We start from the raw sequence: 26,375 nt of genomic DNA, 5'->3' as shown, positions 1-26,375 counted from the left end.
TAGCCTGTAACATGAACTCCTACATTGCCTTTCTTTGATGGACTTTCTAACAAGACATTATTCCTGGGATTCTCTAGGATTAGGAATAACAAGAAAACAATGCATTTCATATTATGATTATATTTATACTTGCATGTTCAGACCAAATCAGAAAGACTGAAAAACCACAGGAAAATATAAGACTAAAAGAAGTTGAACTGATTTTGTTTTGAGGGTCAGGTCAGGGCTGACATTTCTCTGAAAACCATTTCCTTTGAATCATCTTTAATTATAATATACAGTACACATCTTCCTAGGCAAAATTGCAAATTCAGCAAAGTACACTACTTTTTTCGATTCATATTGGTCAATACTTAGTACCCTGCATAAAATTTGGGGCTATCAAGTCTTTCACTCAAGAAGCTGGTGGGGGGGGAGAGAGAGAGAGAGAGAGAGAGAGAGAGAGAGAGAGAGAGAGAGAGAGAGAGAGAGAGAGAGAGAGAGCGCAAATATACCAGCAGTAAAACAAGGGTTAGTTTAATAGGTGTGTAAAGGAAAGGTCTGAGTAAAATGCTATGGAAGGAAAAGGGCACATTGAAGGAAAAGGTTTCATGAAGGTGTCATGAGAGCTGTACTTGGAAGGATGGAAGAGATAAGTGTGTTGATTGAACAGAGATAGTTCATAGACCTAGATCTAGAAAGGAATTTGTTGCTGTTTGGTTGTTTTCAGTTATGTCCTGACCATGTCATTCTTGTCAGAGAGACTAGAGTGTTTTGCCATTTCCTTTTCCAAATCATTTTGCAGATGAGGAAGCAGATAAACAGGATTAAGTGACTTTTTCAAGGTCACACAGCTAGTGTCTGAGGCTGGATCTCAACTTGGAAAGAAGTCTTCCTGACTTCAGGGCTAGTGTCCTATCCACTGCATTACCTAGCTGTCCCAACTCCAATGTCAATGCCCTATCTGTGGTGCCACATAGCTTCCCTAGGAACAGGAATGCTCCACAAAGCCCTTCTTCCACCTTAATCTACAGTGGCAATCATGGTTGGCAAATGTCATAGCATAATGTATCCCTTCAACTTTGTGTAAAGCTTTGCCCTTCCTATAAAATGTCTCTCCCACTCTCTTCCTGTTGCCATTTCCTGTCAGAGAAAAGAATTCAAATCAACACCACATTCTGCTGTTGACACTACTTGTTTGACCTTGGGCAAATCATTTTACTTAGACCTTAGCTTCCTCATTTATAAAATGGGAAGCCTGAACCAGATGGCTTGTGGAGTCCCTTCCAGATCCAGAATTGTGATCCTGTTGGTTTTTTTTAATATTACTCTAAGCCCTATCAGATCCCAAAATCAGTAAAAACAGTGTCCTTTTCTAAAGAAGGATAAGGTTTTAAGATTCTATTTCTTGTTCTTGAACAGAAAGCTAACTCCTTAGACTAGTCAACCTGACTCAAATTTGGACTCTCTTTGCTGAGACCACTAGTCTCACTGAATATAGTTAAGAATAAGTTTTAGTGCCTTAAAAAAGTTCTTATTCAATTATATCTGACTCTTCATGACCCCATTTGGGATTTTTCTTGGCAAAGAAACTGGAATGGTTTGCTATTTCCTTCTCCAGCTCATTTTACAAGGCTAAATGTCTTACCAGATTCACACAGCTAGTAAGTATCTGAGGCTGGATTTGAATTCAAGCCTCCTGACTCCAGGACCAGTGCTCCATCTACTGTGCCACTTATTCTTGCCTTAAGAACAAATTTTTGTCAATTTAATATAATTAATATTTTAGTGAGAATAAATTTATTACCTTCATATGATAGGTTGTCAACTTAGCATAACTGATTCCATTTTGTTTTGAGTCTCCATCTTGTGAACCAGTTGTTATGGCTAATCAAGTTTGATTTTGTGCATTGAGAAGAGTCAGTCTAAATTCTGAGTCACACTCGTTAGCATAAAAATTAGTAAACTAACTAATAGTAAATACAGTGACATATGAGTTTATATAGAGCATACTGCATTGAAATCAATCTGGAGAATGACAAGTTCCGTATGGCTCAACTATCTTTGGGTGGTCAGTTGATCACTCCAGAGAGTTAAGTAGGTAAGCTCCTAATGGGGCCTTAAAACAATATACAATTTTCCTTAATTTTCAAGATGATATGAAATAAATTATTTTCAAAATATTCTAAACTGTCAGCCAGTTATTACTGAAGTCATTTCAGTCATAGCTGACTCTTTGTGATCCAATAAGGCAGTTGATACACATTTTGTTGTCTGTGCAATGGCAAGAATGACAACAACAATATCAATGACACTTAACAAAGCACCTACTATGTGCCAGGTGCTTTACAAATATCATCTCATTTTATTTTTGTAATAACTTTGTGAATGTGTGTTATTATTATTGACATTTTATAGTTGAGGGGACTAATTTTTTTTATATTTTTGTTGTTGGATAATCAGGGTTAAGTGACTTGCCCAGGATCACATAGCTAAGTTCCAAGTCTCTGAGGCTAGATTTGAACTCCTTCTAACTCCAAGGTCAGTGTCTATCCATTGTCTCACCTAGCTGCTCTCATTTTACAATTGAGGAAACTGTAGTAGACAGAGATTAAATGATTTACCCAAGGTCACTAAGAGATGACTGAGCCCAAATTTTAAATCACAATTTGGAGACTATAACTCATTTTCATGGGGAACAGTCCAATTGGAATGTTTACTCATCAAGCATTCTAAATATAACTAAAACTCCTTGAGACATATGAGGAATTATGAAGGCAATGAATTAGCTTGTACAGTGTATTTGCCAGAATTAAAAAGAGTCTCAGAAATATTATGAGCCAGCCTCAAATTTGCAGAAAAGGAAATGAGGATCAGAGGTAAAGAGACATTCTCAAAGACTCATCTAGTTCATCTGGTTCCCAATTCATGCTTCCCACTTTGGCAGAAGTGCAATGCTAATTGAAAGTCTCTCAATTTTCTGGGAAACAGTGGCTCTCTCCTGAAGCTCAATTTTCCCTAAACAAAGTTGTTACTTCCTATGTCATCTGCCACCTAGTCAGATGCCCAAGCTCCCTTTTGATGTGTTGTTTCTATATTTTTCTCTGGGATGCCCCAGACATCTTTTGCTTTCCCATTCCCATTCATTAATTCTTCAAAATTAACCTTAATGGTTAATGTCTAAATACCAACTTCAGTCAATCTGTGTATCAGTCAATAAACATTTATTAGGGGGTGGCTAGGTGGCACAGTGGATAAAGCACCGGCCCTGGAGTCAGGAGTACCTGGGTTCAAATCCGGTCTCAGACACTTAATAATTACCTAGCTGTGTGGCTTTGGGCAAGCCACTTAACCCTATTTGCCTTGCAAAAACCTAAAAAAATATATAAAATAAAAAAACCCATTAAGTGTCTATTTCAACTAAGTATAAAAATTAAGGACAAGTTCTCCACATTCTCTCCCTTTGGAATTTTGGGGAGATGAAGATATTAGAAATTCTCTCTACTGCAATAAAGGTCATAGAATACTAGGGCTTAGAATGGAAAATATTTGCTTGTTCAGAGGATCTTAATTTTCTGGTATGTCTTGGATTCCCTTCTTTGGAAGTCTGGTGAAGTCAATGAATGAAACTTTAATTCTCGTTAAGGATCACTGGGTGTGCTGACATTCTGGAGGGAGAAGATTCACATTTGTGGAAGTCTTAGAATAATGATAAGGCACAAAGATCATGGATTTAGGAGAAATCCTTCCTGGCATGTCCTTATGGACATACTTACCAGTCCTATCCTAAGTTGAGGACTATTTCCATCCTTGATGGAGAAATAGCTTTTCAGATCCCACTTTCTAATAGTGAAGTTGTATTTTAAAAAAACTCTTTCAAAGATTTATTTTTTGGAAGGGTTTGATTCTCTAGTCAGATTCCCTACACATGCCTGTGTAATCAACAAATTTAGAGAAGTATTAATAAATAATTCTATTTTGCTCTTTCTTGAGACCAAATCCCAGAGTTAACATTTGCTCTTTATTAGGGTGAACTGAAGGTTAACCCACGTTTAATTTGATTATTATTTTTAAGGTCAAATTCATGGAGGATCTCAACCCTTCTCAGAATAGTGTTTTTAAGTGCATAAAATAACTATACACATTTATTTGTTTATTTCAAAATCTGTGGAATCCACAGTTAAGAACCCTAATTTTGCAGGTGATGAAAATCAGACCGAGAAAGATGTAACAGCTTGCTCAATGTCAAACAGAATTGTGCAAGTATAGGTGTCAGTGAGTGTAAGTGACATTAAGAATATTTATTCCAGATTCCCTAATTTCAGATCCTATCTAAATTTTCCCTATAAGCCTTTCTTAGATCCTCCTATATAATTAATAAACAGCTTATTTCTTGAATCTGCATTTCAAATGATAAGGGTCTCAGGTTGTTGCTATTAAAATGACCCCAGGTCCCTGGAAAAAGGAACAAAACATATGTTTGGGTAGTAGAAGGTACAGGAATACTGCAAGAAACTCCTGGGTTGGGTTTTTTTTTAATTTGTTTGTTTTTGTGGGGCAATGGAGTTAAATGACTTGCCCAAGGTTTCATAGTGAGTAAGTATCTATTTGAGATGAGATTTGAATTCAGTTCCACCTTGACTCCAAGGGTCTGTCTCTATTCACAGCACCACCAGCTGCCCCTGCAAGTGACTTTTTGGAAACTACACTGCCTATATTTATACTGGTGACATTTTCCCCATTAAATATAATTATATTAAATAAATGCATTTTTAGTATGTAAAAGTCAATCTTAGCTCAAAACAGGTGAAAAAGTTTTGATCCTAGACTCTAGTGTGGGTCCTCAGGCTATTGTTTTCTGACCCCTTCTGAGAAGGATCATAAAATCATAGATTTAGAGATATAAGAAAGTTTACAGTTTTTCTAATCCTATCCCCTTGCCCCAATAACTGGATGAGAAAAGTGAGGCCCAAAGTTAGGCTATGTCACTTGCCCAAATTCATACAATTCCCTGATTACAGAAGTGGGATTCAAATGGGAATTCTTTGACTACAAATACAATCTACTTTCCACTAGACCATTTCACTTCTTAAATACCATTAACATTTGGTGCCTTCTCTTTCTGGGTGCTATCTCTACAGTTAGCCGTAATCCCATTTAGGGCTACACAAACCAGAAGGATACAGAGTGGTACCACACTAGAGCCTGGGACAGGGGCATGCTTTTCTTTCTTCCTCACCCGCCCCCCCAGAAGAAAATTCTACACCTCTGCCTGTGGCTTATGAGGTTTAAGACACTGGAAATCAAGTTCACCCAAATGTATTCAGAAATATTAAACATGTTTTGAAAATGGAGAAGGTGAACCATGATTAAAAAGTTTCCAAAGTATAAAAAGCCTGGAGAGTAATAGGGAAGAGGCAGGAGGAAGCAAAAATCCTAACCATTTGGATCAGTCTTAATCGACTTGCTCATTTCATCAGTGCAGCAATCAAGGACAATATTAGGGTATCTGCGATGGAGAATACAATCTCTATCCAAAGAAAGAACTGTACAGTTTAAACAAAGACCAAAGCCTATGACTTTTAATTTTTTAAAAAAAGTTATCTTATTATGTAATTTTGCTATCTCTTATATTTTATGTTTTCCTTAAAGATATGATTTACCTCTCAGCACATTCAATTTTGATCAATATATAACATGGAAACAATATAAAGACTATAAGACTGCCTTCTATGGGGGGAGAGGGAAGCAAGATTGGGGAAAAAATTGTAAAATTCAAAAACCAAAAAAATTTTTTTAAATCCCTAACCATCTGTAGGAATTTGTCTGATGCAGCCTAAATTATTAACACAAGGGAAGAGTTACTTTATTGGCTTTTCAATTTAGAACTGACCTGTGAGAGATGGTTCTTGTTATAATCTTTCCTTTTTTAGTAAGTTTGTCAAAAGGAGACCTCATACTAGTCTCTCATGATTAGTTCCTTCCAGTGAAATGATTATTGTGCTAATGTGGTTTGGGCTGGAAGAAAGTTATGTGAAATTCATCCTAGAATAGACACAGTGTCAATTTAACTGAAGCTCTTAATTTGGATTTGAAAGGTTTCAGTCAACCTGAAATACAAACATATCCTACAGTTTTTCTTTTCTTTCTTTTTTTTTAATCCCATTCAAGAGCAGCACTGTTCTGATCTTTGCCTAGCAAAGAGAGATGAGGTAGTTCTGTGTTTCCAGGCAATGTAGTCTTTCCAAAATTAGGATCTGAGAATATCTAAGGACACGGACCAAGACAGTTAAAAGTCAATGGAGGAAAATGAAAGGATTACAAGGTATTAAATTAGGAGGTAAAATAAAAGATCAGAGGTTGATCAATTCATTTATAATTGTGTTGGATTAAATCAGTATATTTTTAAACTGTAAAACCTCTGGGAGAGGGGACCAAAAAGATTGATGATCACCTGGGTCCTTAAAAAAATGTTTGGTAAATAGGCTGATCCTGTGGCAGCACTGCCACCCACTGTCACTCATGTAGATCCTCTTTAATCCAGTCTCAGTAAATGTGTCTGACCTCAGATGGTCCCTATCCATGAACTGTATCTAGAAAAAAGAATTATATAAGGAGATAACTAATGGAATTTTTTAAAATATATAATTTTGTTGCTTTCCCTCCCAAATGGTCACACAAATTATTTGTCCTGACCCATGGTAGAGCCTTCCAATATCTTATTAGTATGCTCAGACACAACCACACATATTGTACATTAACTAAGATATTGTGATGTCATTTTGGTCCTGTTTGAGCATGAAGAACAAACAATTACATTGATTTACACACATTTATTTTGAGATATTGAAAATTCCATTGAATATCTAAATTATATAAATCTCATAATTAAAAGGAATGATTAGTATTTAAATTAAATACTTTCTCAAAAAAATGCAATACTTCCTTTCTGCCCTTAAATGTCCATTTGTGTTTTTTTTAACTCATTTTGAAATATGACAAATTTATCAATTTGGAATCAAATCATTTCCTTTTTCTTAGAAGGGAAGGACTTTCCACCAGTCAATCTCATTTGAGGGATCTGGGTTCCCTTTGGGTATTTTACCCCTTTCCAGATTTTTTTAAAATAATTTACCATGTAATTAGTCAAAGGACCATTCTTTCTCTCACTCTCTCACTTTACATAAATTCTCAGCTAAATTCAAACTAGGGTCCTTATTGTATTATGGTAATACAGTGAGAGGTCTTGACTTATAATCAGAAAGATCTGGATTTGGCTTTCACTTCAGATACTTGCTGGTCATGTCACCTTGGACAAATGTTTTAAACTGTTAGTCTCTTAAAAGGTTTGACACCAGAAGCCTGGCATGGGGAAAGCTCCCTAATTCCAACTCTGCCCCTTTAAGCATCAGAAGCTGCTGGCACTCTGACTGGGATTAAAAAGGATTCCCACTGAAGAAAGACTGTGTAGGTTCTTGGATCCCTTTGAGTTCTTCTCCCTAAATATATGTCTGACTTTTCCAGACTTGGCTCTCTTTGACTTTTTTGTGTTTATCTCGGCCTGTATTCTAGGTTGCTTGGTCTGACTCAGTCTGGACTGCCTAATGTTCACTGCTATTTATTGACCTCCTTTGACCTGATGACTAAAGGACCCTCTGATTTTCCTTATTTGACCCAAGCTTAGTGCTTCTGATCATTCTTTCCTAGCTCCTGCCTCTAAACTTCACAGTTCCTCCCCACCCTCCTTCTCACCCTACCCCAAGGTTCCTACAGGAGCCAAGCCTAAATTTTGCCTAGGATCCCTAAAATTTCATATTTATATAGCACTTTAAGGTTTGAGGCCCTTTCTTTGCAGCAGCTGGATTATGTTAAAGGATAATTCCAATTTTACACTTGAGGAAATTGAGTCTCAGCAGAATTATATGATTTGTCCAAGATCAAATACCTAATAAGTGTCTGTGCTGGGATGTGAACCTAGATTTCCTGATATGGAAAAAAAAAGACAGAACCCTCAATTTGAAGTCATAGTGTCCAAGTTTGAATGCCACCTCTGCCAATTAACTCTCTGTACAACTTTTGGGGGTCTCATTTTCCTTATCTATAAAATTACAGGGTCAGGCTAAGAGATTTTGAATATTCCTCCTTGAACTAAACCCCACGATTCCAAAAGTGAAGGGTTCAGTTTACAATATCATGCTTTTGTCAAATGGCACAATGGGTCCCACACTGATCTGGACTCAAGAAAACCTAAGTTCAAATATCTCCTCAATTTACTGACTGTGATCCTAATCAAATTATTTCATCCCTCTTAATTTCCTCATCACTAAATAATAATAATCATTAAATAAATTCATTTAAATCAATTAAATTGAAAAATAAATTATTATTAAAATAACAAAATAAAAGTACTTACCTTACAAGTAAGGAGGATCAAATATTTGTAAAAATATTTAATAATATATTTATACAAATAATATATGAAACTGCTTTGCAAGCCTTGAAGAGCTATATAAGTGATTATCATTATAAGTTTAGCATTGTATACATATACTGATGGAATGTGACAGTAGAGAGAATATGCAAGTTCTCATTCTATCTATCCTATCTCCACCCATCTTTTCACCCACCCCTTCCTCTATTCTGTTCTACCTAAAAATAATTTCCACAATGGTTTTTACTATTCCGGGTCATCAGGCCCAGAAAGATAGTTTCTTTTTGGGTTATTTGTACATTGATGTTAATATTGTAGTCAAAGGGTTTTCCACTCTTTTTTTCAGACTTTTTTCCTGGTATGGAAAGGATGCTAACATCTTTATGCAAATACAATCAATTACTTTAGAAATTTTCGGACCATGGTTTTCAGTTTTTTGAAAGGAAAAAGTTTGATTGGTCAAAGTCTCACACACCTATGCAAAACCTTTCCAGTACTGTTATTTGACATTTGTTCCAGACTAGGACTAGTAAAGCTAAATCTTAGTTTAGATTTGAGAATGGAATGAATTAAGACTCTGATTAGTACAATTCAGTTAAACAAAAACGTTTGATTTAATCATAGGGAAGGAAATGTGTTTCATAAGGATATTTAAAGAGAGGCAACCCACAGTTCCTCTGCCTCTGAGGAACTGCCTGAGGTAATCCCCTGGTCAAACAAGAGGAATGGGCTGCAACTCTAAAAGGCTTATTAGAATTGGGTGATCAGGAAGAAACTTCAGTGGCTTGATTCTCTCATTTCCTGAGCCAATTAAGTCTCAAAAACTGATTTCAACATCTTTTAAGGGAAAGAATTAGCCTAGACCACATGTTAGACAATTCTGAGAAATATTCTTCCTTCTTTAATTTTCTTTCTCCTCTATCAGTTACCCTGTGAGAAAACTGACTCATAATTACCAACTCCTGCAAACAGGAGTTTGCAAGCCTTGAAGAGCTATAGAAGTGATTATCATTATAAGTTTAGCATTGTATACATATATTGTATATATACTCACTACATTGTCTCACTGGTGCTGTTATTTCTCAACCTATACACCTCTTTAGGGGCATGATGGTAAATCCTCTCACACAGATTAAGAAAGGAACAAATAGTAAGAAAAAATGCTATGGTATATTTAACAAACAAGCAAAAGCATTACCATGTAAATGCATAAATATGTGTATCCATATACTTTCTAATACAAACAGCTCATTCTTATTTGAAATCTACAGGACTTGAAATCCACAGAACTTTCACTTTTTTTTTCTGCCTTCCCCCTTTGTCTCTTTCTCTCTTTGTCTCTCTTTTTCTCTTATTTTCTGTCTCTCCTCTCTCACTCTCCTCTCTCTTCCTGTCTCTGTTTCTTTATCTCCCCCTCTCAATCTTGCCTCCTTTCTTCTTTCTCTCATACACTCAAATACAATTTATTTATTTGTGTGTTTATTTAGGATTAGAATTCACTGACTTAATCTGATTTAACAGTCATTCATCTGAACAATGATTTACCCTGGCCCTCAATATAAAAACCCATCTTTTTTTTACTTCCTACTCAACAAGTAAATGTTACATCTTTTCACTGCCACATCTCCTTGGCTCTCCAATTAGTTGTTAGGCCTTTTGTTTCTTCTAACATGATGAGGCTCTCTGTATTGTTCTCTAAATGATGGCAGACAGGAGGAAGTCATGTAGAAAAGAATTCCTTTTTGGCCATTACTCTAGTAAATATGTTCCTTCTTTGGACAGCAGATTGCCAAGAACTTGCCATGAAAAAGAAATAACTGTCTTGCTTTGTCGCTAAAACTCAAATACTGAAAACCAGATTTTTTTATATTCTTTCTATTAAAACAGAAAGAAAATCGGGATACTGTGCTAAGCACTTTCCAAATATCTTATCTGATCTTTACAACAACCCTGGGAGCTAGGTCCTATTATTATTCCCATTTTACAGTAGATGAACCAAAGGCATATAAGGGTTAAATGACTTGCCTAGGGTCACACAGCTGGTAAAGTGCCTTAGACCCCCAAAAGAAGAAATGACTGAGATTCACACCTCAAAATGACCTCTTCTACTTTAGCCTTCAGGTGAGGTACACATTTGAGGAAACCACAAGAATTGTTAAATATATAAAACACAGTCAGCTTGCATGGGGAAAGAGAAGCTGAAAGCTGCTCCTGTCCATCCTACAGCATCTTATTTTACAGAGAAATATGAGCCAATAGTGGAAGATAATCCCAGACCAGTTGCAGTTCATTAATAGTATGTTCCTTTGACCACATTTTCTCTGGAGAACCATTCCTTCAAGCTCCAGTCCACAAGTACTAATGAATACCAGTCCTGCCCCCCCCCCCATGCTCTTGGGTCCATTGCATTGCTAATCCTCTACTCCCACTTCTCTCTAGAAACACATCCATGGAGCAAGTAATTTCACTGCCTGCCTTTTTTTCTCTTGCAAATCTATTTCATGTTCCTTGAAAATAGAAAAAAGTTCGTCAGCTACGTGAGGAGGAAGTTCCCTGCTCAATACAATCTAAGACTGCTTGTTCCAGTTCTGTAATGGGTCTTTGAATGATTCTACTCTGAAATCCCAGTTCGTAGTGCATTAGTTTCTATACTTCAGTTCACAACCACAAATCTAGATTTAAAAAAAAAAAGCAAATCTAATCAAATTCGGAATTTAGAATCATGTAAGGTTAGAGGAAGAAAGTATATATTATGCGTATACTTGTGTATATATGTGTGTGTGTGTGTGTGTATATATATATATGTGTGTGCGTGTGTGTGTGTGTGTGTGTGTGTGTGTGTGTGTGTGTGTGTGTATGTGGCGTGGTGGATAGAGCACTGGTCTTGGAGTCAGGAGGATGGGAGTTGGAATTCAGGCTCAGACACTTGACTCCTACTAGCTGAATGTCTACTCTGAATGTCTTGCATCCAGGTCCTTTCTGGTTGGGTTGTCCTGATCCATATCTGGCCACTGGATCTAGATGGCTCTGGAGAAGAAAGTAAGGCTTGTGACTTAACACAGGAACCCCTCACTCAAATTCGATTCATGTGTTTGTCATAGCATCACCTCCCTGATGTCATGGTCTTCATTCAAGTGAAAGACAATTATTTATTATTATTATTATTATTATTATTATTATTATTGTTATTATTATGTACATATGCATAAGAACATCATTTTAGTCTATATACCTTTCATTGCTAAAGACTGAGATCCAGAGAAATTGTCACCTGTCTATGCTCACATAACTAGTCATTTGTAGAGCAAGGACTACAAGTCAAAGATCTCAATACCCAAGTCCAACATTCTTTATACTCTAACATACTGTCTCTGAGTCATGGTTTTCAACTTTTCACAGTTCCATTTTTGTTCCTCCATTGAGTTCTATTATATTCCATTTCGATGAAAAGGATACTGATAAACCAGAAAGTATTTGGAGAATGGCAAGTACAGTTTTGAGGAATGTCAAATTTATGTTGCATGTGAATTGAAGGAAATGGGAAGGTTTTAGATTAGAAAAAATATTTAATAAATATTTAAACATGTTCACTATCTTCAAATATTTGATGGACTGTTATATGGAAGAATAAAAGGACTTATTCTCAAAGGGTCAATGGGTGAAATTTCAAGCGATAAAAAATCATGTAGAAAAAACTTATTAAGTACCTATTGCTAGACACTAGAAATACAAAGATAACAGTAAAATAGTTCTTGATCCCACAAATTTACAGTTTACCTGGGAGAGATAATTTGTGCATAGACAAGTATACATAAAGTAGTACAAGCTCATTTTGAGGGGAAGTCACATTTAGACTTGAGCTAGGGGAAAAAACCTCTTAATAATTAAAAATGTTCAAAAGTAGAGTGGGTTGTGGTTTACTCGGCACCTCAGATCTTTAGGCAAAAGATGGATGACCATTTGTTGGATAACTCTTAGAGAAGATTCTTGTTTAGGTATGGATTGGATTGGATGAACTTTGAGGTCCTTTTCAAACTTTGAGATTCTGGAATTATGATTCAAAATATGAATCTAATTTATTAATTGTTTAGGCCTATCACTAGTGATTTGGATTGGACATGATTCAGGTCAGTCATTGGCAAATTTATGTTTGATTTTTGGAATGAAAAGAGATATTCTTGAATGGGTCATTCAAAGGTTAATGATTTACTTAACTCCCATCCGAGATAGATATTCAGTGAGAAGATGAGAATCCTTACTTGATTCAGTTGAGAGAAACTCCCTTACTTTTGAGTTGCCCTTTGTAGTATACCAACCAAACAGTAGAAGTCACTTGGAATTCCTTGTACTCAGGCCACAAAGAATTAATACCAAGAGCCTGTACTTTTAATCCTCTGCATCAATTTTTGAGAATAGTTTCCATACCTTTTAAGGAAAACCTAGATTAACTTTCATGATATCAGGATTCATACAGCACTCCCTATCTTCTCCCTTCAACCTACTGTTTATCCTGGATCATCCAGTGCTCTCTAGCTTTACCAAAGAATCTTGGAAGGGCACAAGGGCAAGGTTTACAGACTTCTGAGTCTGCCTCCCTTTGTTTCAGTGAGAAGATGAAAACTGGGTTGGCCATATGCATGAGATAAAGCAGTCATGAATGGGACATGATTTGAGGGAGACATTTGGGTTTTAAAATGTCTTTTTCATTGGCTTCCTGTCAGGAAACAGCATGCTAAAGTGGAAGGAACACTGAATTTGTAGTGAGATCATATGGAATCAAAGCTAATGCCTGCTCCTCTTATTCAACCTTGGGCAATTCTTTAACATCTGTGGGCCACAGCTTTCTTAGTTGAAAAATTATGCCACTGGACCAGAGGATCTCACATTCCTTCTGGATTTAAGTCCCATGGCTTATGAATTCTTTTCTACTGAAAAAAAAGAAGCTTGAGAGAGCAGAAAGCTCCTTGAATTTATAGAGAGAAAACTTGGGTTTGAATCCAGGCACTGGTACTTCCTAGCTCTGTGGCCTTGGACAAATAAACTGGACTTGTCTGAAGACCCTCAGTTTCCTTATCTGTCAATTAGAGATGGGTGACCCTTCTAAGCCTACCTTTATTACACAGCTTCACATCTTTATTCAGGTGCCCTTGGTGCTATGCTCCCCATATATATGAATGTCCATATGATTCTCATGAAGGTTCACTCTTCCCACTTCTTGTGTGAGTGTCTTTGGGAATATTCTATTATGTCCTACTAATACTGCTTATTATTTAATAAACATGCCTTTCTTATAAACTGTGTGTGTCATTTGGTTAACTATTGGTTTTTTATTTCTTAGTGTTTTCCTTGGTTTCTGACTTTTTTTCCATTCATGATAAAACATCATTGGATAAATTTAAAATAAAATATTTTTGTTAAAAAATAAAACTAATTTGTGGGGATTTACAAATACTCTAGTGTCTATTTTGGGGCCTGGAGAGAAATTTATAGGTTAAAAATCAGTATTTTTCCACTGCAGAAGTATTCACAAGAGCTGAGCTTCAGAAAGTGTTATAAAAAGTTCCATATCATGTCAGCCTGAAGTGTCTGGAAAGCAATGACTCCTTTCCCAAACCCCCCATGAGATTTCAAAGGTTTCTTTATATCTACAACAGAATGATTGGAATGTGTTTTGGAGACCAGAGACAACTCATGGGTGTGGTGCTCCAGAACAAAATCTCTGACCTTGAGGTCACTGGTTTCAATCCTACACATATTACCCCTGACTAATAGCAGCTACTGGCAACATAGATATATTTGGTGGGCAGAAATCTTTTATGGCTGAAGGGATAGTAGTTAGTGAAGTGATGAATAAGAGTCAGTAACAGAATCTTTTTGTGAAAATTGACCCCATAGTACAATTAAAGATTGCACAAAGATTCCACAGCAAGTCATTTCATGTTGTGTCAATGAATCAGTTTCCCGAACAGTTTATGAAAGCAAATAAAATTCTACATCTGCCAGAAAATTTCAAATCATTAGTTAATTAGATATAATTTTATATTTCCCACTATTTTTGAAATTTATTTTTCCAATTATATGTAAAGATTATTTTCAACATTCATTTTTGAAGTTTCCTCCCTCTCATCTTTCCCTTCTCCCACCCTAAGGTAGCTAAATAATAGCTAATAGTCTGATTTCATTTATATATCTCAAATGTATAGCCAATGAAAGAGACATTTTAAAACCCAAATGTCTCCCTCAAATCATGTCCCATTCATGACTGCTTTATCTCATGCATATGGCCAACCCAGTTTTCATCTTCTCACTGAAACAAAGGGAGGCAGACTCAGAAGTCTGTAAACCTTGCCCTTGTGCCTTTCCAAGATTCTTTGGTAAAATGCTAGAGAGCACTGGATCCCCCCATCATTCTTAAAAAGCCTTCTTAGGATCTTACCATCCCCTCAAGTTATAATCCTATACCTCTCCTTATTTTCTTAGACAAACTCCTAGAAATAGTTATCTATATACTCATTGTCTCTTCTCTTCTCATTCCTCCACATCTGCAATTTGACTTCAAACCTTATCTTTCAACTGAAATTGCACTTTTCAAAGTTAACAGCATGGGAAAAACCTGAATTCAAATTTCATCTCAAACACTTGCTATGTGTTTGGCTATGTGACCTTGTTCATGTCATTTAACTTCTCTGTGGCTTAGTTTCTCCTCTGTAAAATGAGAAGGTTGGACTTAATAATCTCTAAGGTCCCTTCCAGTGCTAAATCTATGCTCCTAGGATGTCTTAATAGCCAAATGTAATTGTCTTTTCTCTATCTTCATCCTCAACCTACATTTGACACAGTGAATCTTTCTTTTTCTCTGGATTTTTGAGACATTATTTTCTCTTGAATCTTATTCTATGTGGCTGATCCCTTGCTGACTATCAGCAATAGCATAGTCCCTAACTGGACAGCTAGGTGACAGACACAGTGGGTAAAGTGCTGGACCAAAATAAAAAGACTCATCCTTGTATATTCCAATCTGGCCTTGGATACTTACTTGCTGTGTGACCCTAGGCAAGTTGCTTAACCCTATGTACCTCAGTTTCCTTAACTGCAAAATGAGCTGGAGAAGAAAATGGCAAACCACTTCAGTATATTTGTTAAAAAAAAAAACCCTAATGAGGTAACAAAGAGTCTGAAATGACTGAAAAAACAATTGTCAAAAACAATCTAGTCAAAATGGCTTTCTGTCTCTTCCTCAATATACCATTCCATCTCCAGGATGCTTAGCCTGAAGAAGGGAATATTACTGGTGAACTCAAGCTTTGGAAGGGCTGCCATTTAGGATAATCATTATATTTGCTCTGCTTGACCCCAGAGGGCAAAACCATAACTAATGGATGGGAACTGCAAAGAGGCAAATTTGTGCTTGATTAAAAGAAACATTTTCTATCAATTGTAGCTGTCCCAAAGTGGGATTAGGGCAACTTCTGTAGGTAGTCGGTTCCCACTATCAACTAACAGGAAAAAGCATAACCCAGACTGGCTGGGGTTGTTAAAAAAAAGAGGATTTTTTTCAATTGTGGGCTGTCTGGATGGCTTTTATGGTACCTTCTATCTCTAAGATGCTATGATTATATTGAAGAAAACAGTAATCAAGATGAATTTGAAATTGCTAAACAATCTCCTGGCTAACTGAACAAATCTAGAAGGGAGGATCAATCATTTTTCCTTCAAAGTAAAATGAATTTTCTATGAGCTTAACAAAATGTCTCATGAATTCTTGGAAAAGAACAGATAATTGGATTTAAAATCTTACCTGTGGGAGCTGTTTCTTCTAGCAGATACAAATATTTCAATGGTTTTGCTATAGTCGTAATCATTTCTTCATGACCCATTAGGGTCATGACCCTGATGATTAAAACAAAGTGATTTGCAAAACTCTTTCTTTTTCCATAGAGTACTAATGATCAAGAAAAGGGATTGGCCCATCAAGTTGGCCCATCAAGACCTCTTCTTTTCCCTGAGCCTCAATGGCATCCTTCTCTGAAGTAGAGTCTATGAAGATGTTGCAGTTAAGTGGTGCAGTGGATAGAGCACCAGCCCTAGTGTCAGGAGGACCTGACTTTCAGTAGGAAGTTTCAGGGTACATATTAAACTTTAAATCTTTTCAACTTTCTTGAATCTTTTGATTTTCAAGTACTCATAGTCCAAATCATTTGAGGGTTCAGATTTCCAGGAAGTTAAGCTGGGACAATCTTATATTTGGTAATGAAAAAAATGATGATAAAAGGCAGCTTATTATAAATGTACAAACATCTAATGGTGCTGTATCTTCATGCACTTTGCTCTTCATTCTCAAAATAAGACCATGACAACAGGGAGGTGATACCATGACAAGCACATGAATCAGATATAAGTGGGAAGGTGCTGTGCTAAGTTATAAGCCTCACTTTCTCCTCAGAATCATCTGGGTCTAGTGGCCAGATATGATTCAGGATGACTGGAGATGACTCTGGATGTAAGGCAGTGTTAAGTGATTTGGTCAAGATCTGCACCATCTTCATAGACCCTACTTCATAGAAGGACGGAGATGAGGCCCAGGGAAAAGAGGTCTTCCATGATGCTACAACTGGAAGCCCTGACACAGGAGTGACAAACATAAATGCTTGTTGATTGACTGGTTTTTGATTGATTGATTCACCCTCTTTGCTCTCTCCACCTGTTTTATGTATTCTGACTTTAGAACTTGAGACTTCAAAAATTTATACAAACCTATACTGATTGCTTACCATCTCAGAAAGGAGGGTGGGGAGGAAGAGAGAAATGGATAGAATTTATAATTTAAATCTTTAGAAAAATGTTAAAAATTGTTTTGACATAATTGGAGAAAAGAAGAGGCAATAAGTATAGATAGCTATTTCTAGGAGTTTGTCTGAGAAAATAAGGAGAGGTATAGTATTATAGCTTGAGGGGATGGTAATCCTAAAAAGGTTTTTTTTAAGAACGATGGGGGGGGATTACATATGTTATACAAATTGCCTGATGCAACACTTTTGTTCTCTGATTGGCAGTAGGACTGAAGAAAGGGAAGAAATGTGCAGGGAAAATGGGAAGAAGGCATTTGGATCACATAGACTGAAAAAGGTGACTTCCATCTACCTTCCCTTGTTCCCTAGGCAAGGGTTGGAGGCTGAAGGCCAAGTCTATTAAGACTACAGAGCAATTGTAGAGGAGGCCATACCTCCTGGGCCAGCTGGGAACCCATCTGCTATAGAGAGGACTTCTGAATCTTCTGAAAGAAAGATGGGATGAGATGTTCTTTTATACAAACAAATAAAACAACAATAGGAAAGCAAACATAAATCTCATTTTAACATTTATGACTATGGAGATTTGGATGAGACACTAAATAAAGAGAATGCCAAAAGTAAATTCTCTATGAGTTCCTATAGAGTGCCCTGGATAACCAAAATAACAAGTAGAGTCTGGGTTTCTCTCTCTCATCATCATGCTGAGCTTCAGAATATGAGACACCATCTTGGTATGTCACAGAGTGATATTAATATTGCTTACACTTGAAGTTGGCTAGTTCTAAAAGAAAAACTTGGGACTAGCTCTCCTACTCCCAATGAGGAGAACTAGTTAAGTAGGAACAAGATGAGTAGATGAAGATTTTGTCCTATTACCTCATATGAAATCCATCATATTAAATAAACACATCTGGCATACATTTACCAAAACAGAGAAAAATGACACTAAGACATCCAAATAAGTTTTTAAAAATTAAAAGCCAAGGAATTGAAATTCTGCTCACCAAGCAAGCAACCAGGCTCTAGGACTGGCTAACCATCCAGGACACAGAAATTATATAACAGGGTGATAGGGGCAGCCAGAGGTCAATTCCTTTCCTCTCCCATTTGTTAGGAAATATAATAGGAAGCCACATGAGGAGACAGAAAACATGAGATACAATCCTCAGAAAATTTTCCCTTGTCCCTAGGAACCATTTTAGCTCTGGTCAGGCCTTTGAGGATATAAATCTAGACAGGGAGCAAGCATAGATCCAGAAAGGAATCTGGTGGAATTGATTTGATACTGGAGCTGACTATGAAATTATTGTTTACCTAAATGGTTTAGCTTCAGGTGAAGCCACCTTTCCAACTTTACATCTATGTATAACTGAACTTTCAATTCACTTGGAATTGCTTTGATTCAACATTAGGAGAAGGAGTCTTCTGGAATAGGATGACTGGGGACCAAGAAAGACCTGTACTCTTCCTAGGAAGATTACTATATTCCTGGGTAGGTGGAAGCATTTATAGAGTAAGAATAAATGCTATTACATCAACCAATTAAAGTTTGCAAGCCTTAATATAAGACTGTATTTTTTTCTAAGATCCTACATCTGAAATTCATTTATCTATCTGCCTTAAGATGAATGGCAGTAACTAGGCTGTGGTTATGTGGTGCAAACAACTATTCTTTGATTAATTGAGAGTATATATTAGGATATCATTTCAGTCAACTATACCTTTTGACTGAAAGACAAATAAAGATAAATTCAGAAAAACATTAACTAATTGTGGTATGGCTTAGTGAAAAGAGCATTAGATTTGAAGTTAGGGGGCAGCTAGGTGGTGCAGTGGATAGAGCACCGGCCTTGGAGTCAGGAGTACCTGAGTTCAAATCCAGCCTCAGACACTTAATAATTACCTAGCTGGGGCCTTGGGCAAGCCACTTAACCCCATTGCTTTGCAAAAAAAAAAAAAAAAAAAAAAAGATTTGAAGTTAGGAGGCTGAGAATTAAATTCTAGTTTTGACATAAATTATATAATAAGGGCCAAGCCACTTAACCTCTGTAAAACTTAGTTTCCTCATCTGTAAAATAGGGAAATAATACTTATTCTACCTACATTACAGGATTATTATGGGTGTGAAAGAGAAAGAAAAGTTGCAATATAAACCTTAAAGTACTATATAAATGTGATTTACTAAAGCAAATCTTAAACCACCATCTAAATTTGATCTTATGGGATTATAGAATTAGAGCTATAAGGAGACTTAAGGGTCCTCAGCAAGTTTCTTAATATGAGACACAGCATGCCATCAAAAGTCTCACTCTTAAATGTGAATGACAGGGGTATTTAATATGTATGGAATCCACTAAGAGGATGTAAATCCAATTGTATGTTGGCCTCATTTAGCATAACTGGAATCTTTCCATTACATGTCATATGCCACCCTTATACGAAGAATTAAACCATAAATTCCTGACAAAGTATGGAAAAGAATCTGCTAAATAATGCAATGTCCTTCATATTTTGAAGTTAGATAGGTACTTATTATATAAGATCACATTTGAAGTTCCATACACATTGTGAGATGATTGCAACAGGTGGTATTATTCTCACTTATAGATGAGGAAAAAACCAAAATTAGAGAAATTAAACAGCATTTGAAGGCAGATCTTAAAAATCCAAACCATACTCCTCATTGAAAGGCAACATCCCTTTTAGTATTTGGAACATGGGTATTTTTTCCTATTAAAAGTAACTTTCTAGTTTAATAAATATTGAGAATGTTAGAATGGTGATCAGGAAGACAAGTTCAAATCTGGCCTCAGACTCTTATTATCAGTGTCAAACTGACCTCCTTGCTGTTTCCAAGACACTTCATCTACCACAGCTAAGCATCATCACTGACTGTCTCATTTTCCTACAAAGCTCTCTCACCTCACCTCTGCCTCCCAGCTTTCTTGGCTTTCTTCAAGAGTCAACTATAGCTTCTATAAGGTGTTTTATATATAGATATTACACTGTATAGTCATTCTAATATATTAGTTCTTTTCCCAAGCCTATCCCTATTTTATCCTGCATGTAGCTTTTTTTTTTTTGGTACATAATTGCTTGCATGTCATCATTCCATTAGACTGAAAGGATCCTTGAGGGCAGAAGCTAGTTTTTGTCTTACTTGTGTCCCTAGTACTTAACACAGTTACTAGCACATAGTAGGCATTTTAGCAGATACTAGTGGACTACTATGGATAATGTGGATAAAAATAGCAAACTGCTTCCAGAGTTGTGTAATCATTGTTCAGTGTTTTGTAAACCTCAGAGTACTATTTAAATGCTAGTTATTATTATTATAAATTCATAAATAATAGTAAAGAAAAACAGAAGAAGCAAATGGTCTATGGCCTCTTCCTCTCCCCCACAAAGTGTTTTGCCCTTTAAAACATCACATATATATATATATATATATAGTTCATTTTTCAATTTCAGAGAACCATTTTCATTGATTCCCCTCTTAAACAGAGAGTTAAGACAAATGAACAGACTGTCATTATTTGGATAATGTACAAATTGCTTTTTCCTAGAACTTCTTCCAAAGGACTCTTCAACTACTTGATTCTAATATTTGGGGGTATTGTAATGGGGTGGGATGGGATATTATTTTTCCTTCTGTGTGTGTGTGTGTGATTTTGTAAGTTGTCTGGTTCTTTGAATTCTGAAATGAAAAGGTAGCTCTGGTAATACTCTGAGGGGGCAGTTATTACAGATAATGAGGGAAATATTGAGAACTAGTTGGCCAGTGATCAAAGGAGGGATGAAAAGGCAAATTTACAAATCAAGATTCTTATATGAAGGAGATTCTACTGCAAATGTTTGGTGAGACTGAGTCATGGAAGTTTCCCAGGTGTTTCACCACTTGTATTTTTTGCTGCCATTGATTTAAGATTGAGGCAAACTCCAAGGTGGCTTCTTCTTGGTTCCATGTTTCCCATCATTTTTTGTTGCTTCTCCTGGTTAGAATCTCTTCAGTGCATCTCTTTTCTTCATTCATATAGTTGCCATTCTGCCATGGATTCTCATCTCCTGACACCTGGATGATTATAGTAACCTTCTCATCATACTCTGCCAGAAATTTCTCATTCCAATCAAGCCACATCAATTTCTCCCCCCCCCCCCAACTCCTATCCTACAACCCACACTCCTACTTTATACACCTCAGGGGCCATCTCTTACCTTTAGCAACTATATAAAACATTCTGTTTGACAATTAGACTATTTCACACACCTATGTAAAAGGTACCTTCCTAGCTTTCCATTCTTCCTACACTATAATCTACACCATGTACTTTATGATTCAACTATGGTGGTCTACATTTTATTCCTCACATATACCACTCCATTTCCTGACTCCTGCCCTCAATCCTATAATGAATCTCCTTCTCTTCTAGTTTCTAGCTACCTTGTCCCCTTCAAGACTCAGATCAAATTTCATATATTGCAAGAATCCTTCCTCTAGCCTTCTATCTGATAGAAAGTTCTCTTTACACTTTATATATCTTGTATGGAAATTGTGATTTACATGTTATTCTCCCTATTAGAATTTGAGCTTCTTGGGAAAAGAAAGTCTAAGTGTGTGGCTCTCCTTCTATGCCCATTGCTTTCTATTCCCAGTTTTTTGGTATTTGATTGATAAATGCTTGTTAAAAAAAACCTCAGGGTATAAAAATGACTTTCCATGGTATTTTAAAGTCAAAGGGCACAAAAAGGAGAAAGAGAATCTGAGTTGGAATATCAGTTCTTCTAGATTATCTGAATAAGTTTGGATATGAGAGGCAGTATGGTGTAGTAGACAAAGTTTAGGTTTTGAAATCATAAAAACCCATATTCAAATTCTACTTCTAATTGAGTAGCCACATCATTGAATTCCTTCTGACCTTAGGCAATTCCAAGTTATAAATTATAAAAGGAATTGTACTTTACCTTAATGAAGGAAGTTCTCAAACTATCATTAATTAGAATCACAGGTTTTGATGTCACTGAATTTCTGAGTCACAGAGATGTAAAATGTAAATATAAAATGTACAATCTTATGACTTTATGTAGAGAGGCAATTTCAGTATTGTCTTATTACTTATTTTGACTTGGTCTATTACTAATGTGCTGGACCCTGCATGTGCAGGCTCATGAGAGATGACTGTTGAATTCAGAACTTGATTTACAGTTTTGGTGATTTCCAGACATAAGAAAGAGATGGAGAAAAAATTAATAATGCAGATTAAGCTTTAAAAGGGTTTTGTATCCCTTTTCTTTGAGAGATGGTTGTTAAACACTTACCAGTACATCATTGCTGATCCATAGTAATCTAGTTAAAATGGGCCATTAGTTTATAAAATTCATCCCTGTGTTGGCAGGCCTTTTCCTATAGCACCATCTGTCTCTAGTCTGTGTTTTATCCTAATCCTCTTCAGTTTGTGTATTCCTTCCAACTTTAATGAAATAATCTCAATTTCTTCTAACTTCTTGACTTCTTTTCCAGGTCACAAGGTTATAGGATGCCATCTGTAAATTCCTCATTAAACTGGCATTCCCAAAACCAACCTTTGCCTTTCTTTGAAGGAAGAGGGATAAGACTTGTCCTGCTTGATACTGAGGGGGTTAGGGCAGAACTAGGAGTAATGTGCTGGGAGGGGCAAAGAGACAAATTTAGGTTTGAAGAAAGAAAAAGCTTTTGGCCAAATGGAATTCTCCAAAAGTAGAATGGATTACCTTAAGTCAAGAGATAGCCTGGTCTTTCTCCCTAAAAATTCGTAAACAGAACTAGATGACTACTTGTTGGGACTGTTTTAGAGGGGTTTCTCACTCCGGTATGGTTTGGATTAAATGACCTCTTGCATTTCTTCCAATTGAGTGGCACAGTGGATAAAGCACCAGGTCTAGAATCAGGAAGACCTGAGTTCAAATCCTACCTCAGATACTCACTAGCTCTGTGAGCCTGGATAAGTCACTTAACCTCTGTCTGCTTCAGTTTACTCATCTGTAAATTGGGGATAATAGTATCTTGAAAGGTTGTTGACCAAATGAGATAATAATTGTGAAGTGTACAGAAGAAGTAAGGATTATAAAACAGTGACTGGTGAAAATGAAGGAAGAGGGCATTCCTTTACAAATGCACCATAAAAAATGTCCTTGGGGCTTAAATTGAGGACTTCCCATTTACCAGGGAGGCTCTAGCTGTCTCCCTGGCATGACTCCCTTTCAGTTTAAACATTCTTTGCTTGTAATGAGAAAGACCACTAGTCTCTCCTGAGGTGAAATATTACTGAGTGACAACATATTGGGAAAGTATGAAAATGAAGTTCTGAATGATTCAGTCACTGTCTATTTGAAAACTTCATGCACCCTTACCATCTTTGCCTACTTGAGGCTATTTGCCACACTTTGGTATATGTAACTAGGTTGCCATCTAGTGATTAGGGCTCATAGATGGGGATGAAGTCTGAGATCTTCTTAATTCAGTGTCCCTTAAGTCTCCATTGCTCTTCCTTTGGGTCTCCCAGCACTGAAGTTTTCCCAGAACACAGAAGCTGTTCTTAGACATTTCAGAAATATGTGTACAGTCCACAGGATCAAACTTGATAAACCTAGTGCTTTTAGTTGAGAAATAGGGATTTCTCCAAGGTGGGGAGAGGGGAGCTATGATGAGGAAGAAAATTCATCTTAGGACAAGTGAATGGATCCAGAGAGAAAGTGAGCTAGTCAGAAGAGTCACACAGAATCACCCATTAAATTCTTTGGGAAAGCACAAATATACGTTGTGGTTTAACAACCCTAACTTTTTTGGTTTTTGGTTTTGCAAGGCAATGGGGTTGAGTGACTTGCCCAGGGTCACACAGCTAGGTAATTATTAACTGAGACCACATTTGAATTCAGGTCATCCAGGACTGGTACTCTATCCACTGTGCCACCTAGCTAGCTGCCCCAATAATTCTCACTTTCAATGAACCAGTGGAGGAAAGAAGAGGAAGGAGAGGATGAATGAGGTACAGAAAGAAAAATAAAGAGCAGAAAAAATAGGAAAGAGGAAGAAAGAGTAGAAGGCGGGGAAAAAAAGAAGGTATCAGGATTCAGTACAATAAAGAAAAAATATGTAGGCAAAGAACAGCATATATAATCAAAAGTTAAAACAAATCAAAATCCATTTCTTCCCAACCTAACATAAGACATGTGGTCAATTAATTTCTCATTAATTCTCCTGTTTTGAAAGATCATCTTTATATCCCCAAAACCTAGAAAGTACTTTCTGCATAGTAGATATTTAAATGTTACTGAATGAACAAATGTAATTAGAGGATAGCTGTCTGATTCTCCATGACCCTTCACTGAGTGACACTTGAATTAATTCCTTCATCAGTACAGGAACTCATGCTTTCTCTTTTACACAAGTTTTCAGTTTCATGACATGACTCTCAGCAGGCCTTAACCTTCCTAGAAACCCGTTGTTTTTAACTGTCCCTTGGGAAACTCATACTCTCATTTCCACAGGACTGATCCACAGCAATAACTTGGAGTAGTAGCAGAAAGAGCATTGCATTTGGACCCAGGAACATTGTGCTAAAAATCTTGATTCTGTTAGTACCTTTGTGATCTTGGACAAGTCAGTTAACTTATGTATTTATCATCTAAAAAAAATCAGGGAAGCGGGTGAATAATTTCCAAGGTACCTTTCAGTTTAAAAATTGGGATTTTTGAACATCAGGGTCCATTATGGGGGGGGGGGCAAAAATGAACAAGAGCGTGGAGGGATGTTGATACAACCAATGACAATAACCATGTAAATGACCTACAAAGAGATAGTCAACAGTGTCAAGTAACATTTATTGAGCATGCAGCCAGACTGCTTGGCAAAATTCAGCCTTAATTACCTGAAACACTAAATCTCTATCCCTAAATCCCAACAGAAGCTCTAAGAAGACAAGTAAAGATGACGAGGGACTTCCCCTTTGGGAACTGTCAGCTCTAGTCTGAAGCCATTTAAACCATTCTTCCTCTACCCAGATCCCTCCCAAGCCCTGGAGAGCAAAATTCAGTGTCCACCCCACCCCCCTGCCCCACCACATGTTGAATGGAAGTTAATTCTGTCTCTTCCCTGGGCTCTGACGTAAAGCAGTACTTACCAAAGGCTCAAGGGACTGGCCTCCATTGTCTGCATCTCTCACCCTTTACCGGCTTCCTTTTCATGCCAAGGAGAAACAGGGAACCAAAATGTGGTAACATGATCCCCAATTAGCATAAAATAAAAACACTTCAGTCAAGTTTTCCGTGGTCCTTTCCAATCTTAAGTGAAAAGTGAGAAATGGGACACAAAGATAAAAATATACTCATAGAACTAAAAATAAGGATATAGCACATACATATACATGCATTTATCACAACCTCAGAATTTTCTCCAAAAAAAAAAAAGTCAGCTGAAGGGAGGAATTCAAGCTATCCTTTCCCCCACCAAGAACACAAGCAGAAGAGACTACCTCGTTCATCTGTGGTGCTGAAAGGGTTAAGTCCTCAGCCATCCTTCTCCAAAGTGATTTATGATGATAAGTAGCGTTTCAAAATTCTCTCCCACTCCCAAAGAAGTCCCCCCCCCCCCCCCCCCCCCGCTTCCCTTTGGAGTCCTCCCTTAACGTGTTGAAGTGGGAAGGAGGCGGTGTTTTGCTGATCTGTTAAATTCTTAGTCAAGTTTCTGAGATTTCCAGTGGCTGCTGTTGTTTGACTTTGGTTTGGAGCAGAGCTGAGGTTATCCTGACATTTCTGGGACTGGATCCAGCCAAAGGGAAGAAGGGGAAAAGGGAAAAGGAGAAGGAGAAGAGGAAAGAAAGGTGGGGAGGAATAGCCGGAGACATGAGGAACTGAAGGAGTAGGAGAAGGAGAAGAAAATCCACCTTCTTTTCCCTATCACGTTGCTGTGTTTTCCCTCAGTCTGGAAAACGTATTGATCCTCGTACTTTGGCTCGCGGGAAACAAAGGGACGTAGCCAGACTGGGGGGGAAGCAAGATAAGAAGGAACCAGGAACTTTGAAGAGAGACGCGAAGACATTCCCCAAACATCTGGGACTTCGCTCTTGTGGGATGTGATGTGGGCTGGAGTTTGTTTGTGTGTGACCAAGCCAGAACTTCAGGTAAATGGAGATGCAAGG

At 37.0% G+C, this 26,375-nt stretch overlaps 1 protein-coding gene and 1 long non-coding RNA gene across 2 annotated transcripts in view; one reads left to right on the top strand and one right to left on the bottom strand.

Annotated features, from left to right (window-relative positions):
• The window catches only part of LOC141507118 (uncharacterized), a 212,774-nt gene extending 187,056 nt beyond the window's left edge, over window positions 1-25,718 (bottom strand). Inside the window, exon 1 of the long non-coding RNA XR_012474078.1 lies at window positions 25,359-25,718. This is a non-coding gene — a long non-coding RNA (uncharacterized LOC141507118). The remainder of the gene's footprint in view (window positions 1-25,358) is intronic.
• Window positions 25,719-25,859: 141 nt separating this feature from the next.
• The window catches only part of CCDC80 (coiled-coil domain containing 80), a 40,712-nt gene continuing 40,196 nt past the window's right edge, over window positions 25,860-26,375 (top strand). The window contains exon 1 of the mRNA XM_074214509.1: window positions 25,860-26,357. The gene's annotated coding sequence lies outside the window, so the exon portion shown is untranslated. The remainder of the gene's footprint in view (window positions 26,358-26,375) is intronic.

Source organism: Macrotis lagotis, chromosome 1 (genome assembly GCF_037893015.1).
Source record: "Macrotis lagotis isolate mMagLag1 chromosome 1, bilby.v1.9.chrom.fasta, whole genome shotgun sequence".
NCBI lineage: Eukaryota > Metazoa > Chordata > Mammalia > Peramelemorphia > Peramelidae > Macrotis > Macrotis lagotis.
This window is presented reverse-complemented; position numbering and strand designations above follow the sequence as displayed.